Below are 2,500 nucleotides of genomic sequence, written 5' to 3'. Positions count from 1 at the left end.
TACTGTTTGCTTTTTCGGAAGAAGAGATCCATCCCCCCATCCTCGGCCAGCCAAAAACGCTCCAATTAATGGCCGGGTGAGATGACCCGGAGGCCCGCGACGCGTCATTCAAATCACTGCCCTATCGGCTACAACTGCTGATGGGTGGGATTAGAGGCCTGCCATGGTGGTGAGGGGCGGCGAGGACCGTGAAAGCTAGAGTTTTTCAGAGGCTGCCGGGAAAAAGGCCCCTCGGGTGGCGGGGTGCGAGGACCAGGCGCGTCATTCAATTCTCTTCCCTATCAACTTGGCTCCCGTTGGCGGGATTGGAGGCCTACTGTTTGTTACAGGGCTAAAATCGTCAGGGGAAGAGCTGACGAAACAATGCTGGTTTGGATGCAGGGGGTAGTGTTGGAATCGGCAGCGCGGACAAAATCGGCAAAGTCGACAAAAAAGACTGTTGGTCTGGACATCGGGGCAGCGGCAGCCATGCCGACAGGGGGGGAAATCGGCAGCGCAGATTTGTGCAGCTGCAGGTTCGTCGGGGAAATCGGCAGCGCAGATTTTTCGATGAACATGGGCTGGAAGATGGACTGTCCAGGCCAGGCAGGGAAATTCGTCAAGGGGACACGCTGACGAAACAGCGCTGGTTCAGGCACGGCGGGCAGTGTTGGAATCGGCAGCGCCGACGAAATCGGCAAAGTCGGCAGAATCGGCAGCGGGTGCTGGCGATGAGTCTGGACGATTTATAGTCCAGGGCTTGATGGAAAAGACTGTTGGTCCAGACAATGGGGCAGTGGCAGCGCGGATTTGTGCAGCTGCAGGTTCGTCGGGGAAAATCGGCAGCGCAGATTTTTCGACGAACAGGGGCTGGGCGCTGGACTGGCCGGGCCAGGCAGGAAAATTCGTCAGGGGGGCACGCTGACGAAAACAGGGGCTGCGGAGTGGAAAATCGGCAGCGCAGATTTTTCGACGAACAGGGGCTGGACCGGCCGGGCCAGGCAGGAAAATTCGTCAGGGGGGCACGCTGACGAAAAGAGGGGCTGCCGCGTGGAAAATCGGCAGCGCAGATTTTTCGACGAACAGGGGCTGGACGCTGGACTGGGCCAGGCAGGAAAATTCGTCAGGGGGCACGCTGACGAAAAGAGGGGCTGCCGCGTGGAAAATCGGCAGCGCAGATTTTTCGACGAACATTCGTCAGGGGGGCACGCTGACGAAAAGAGGGGCTGCCGCGTGGAAAATCGGCAGCGCAGATTTTTCGACGAACATTCGTCAGGGGGGCACGCTGAGGAAAACAGGGGCTGCCGCGTGGAAAATCGGCAGCGCAGATTTTTCGACGAACAGGGGCTGGATGCTGGACCGGCCGGGCCAGGCAGGAAAATTCGTCAGGGGGGCACGCTGACGAAAAGAGGGGCTGCCGCGTGGAAAATCGGCAGCGCAGATTTTTCGACGAACAGGGGCTGGACTGGCCGGGCCAGGCAGGAAAATTCGTCAGGGGGGCACGCTGACGAAAAGAGGGGCTGCCGCGTGGAAAATCGGCAGCGCAGATTTTTCGACGAACAGGGGCTGGACGCTGGACTGGGCCAGGCAGGAAAATTCGTCAGGGGGGCACGCTGACGAAAACAGGGGCTGCCGCGTGGAATGGCAGCCTACACGCAGATGCGAATTCGGCAGCGCACGATGGCTTGAGCAGGTCATGGGTTCGACTTGGCGCGATCTGAAACCTGGACGAGGGACTGTCGACGCTGGACGAGCCAGCGCGGTGGCCTGTCGTGCCCCGTTCAGGGGGGGCCTGCCGCGGAGACAGCCCTCGCGGGCTCGACAGCGCAGGCCAGCGTCCCCGACGTCGCTGGCCGCGGCAGGCGAGCTGCCGGGGTTCCCGCATTCCTACAAGAAAACGTCGTGCTTTCCACATGAAACCAATCCAGTAAAATCAGCCATATTTTTATGAGGCTGCCCACTGAATTTGGGGTCATTCCGGGCCGGTTCCTAGTTTTGCGGATTTACTCGATTTCTAATGGTAGGAAAATTAAAACAAATACTTCCCGACCTCGAAAAATTCTGGGAAAATTAATGAAGGTGGATTGGATTTTTGCCAACCTCTGTGCAAAATTTCAGCTCAAAATACCAAGAAATGAATTTTTTAGAGGGGGGGTGACAGCTGGGACCTAGTAGTGTCTCCCCCTGCCAGAGCTGCAATGACACTTATTGCTCTTTAGGGAGCCACCAGGCCGGCGCCCCTCAAAGACCACACGCGCGCGCGCGCCCGCCCGCGCTGGGCGCTGGGGCGCTGGGGCCTGAGGGCCTGGGGCCCTTGGGGGCCCTTGGGCGCTTGGGCGCGCGCGCGCGGCCCCCGCAGCCATGCCGCGCTGCGCGACGCGCGGACAGCCCCTGCTGGCTTGCTCTCTCGCCCGCGGGGGGGCTGCCTTCGGGCCCTGGCCCCCCGCGTTCTGGCCTGCCCCCTGCGTGGGAGAGGCTAGGCGCTGCAGGGGCCAGCCCGACGTCGCTGGCCGCGGCAGGC

The sequence above is a fragment of the Populus nigra genome, chromosome 2 (genome assembly GCF_951802175.1).
Source record: "Populus nigra chromosome 2, ddPopNigr1.1, whole genome shotgun sequence".
NCBI classification, from domain to species: Eukaryota; Viridiplantae; Streptophyta; class Magnoliopsida; order Malpighiales; family Salicaceae; genus Populus; species Populus nigra.
The sequence above is the reverse complement of the archived record's forward strand: the minus strand, read 5'-3'. Positions refer to the sequence as shown.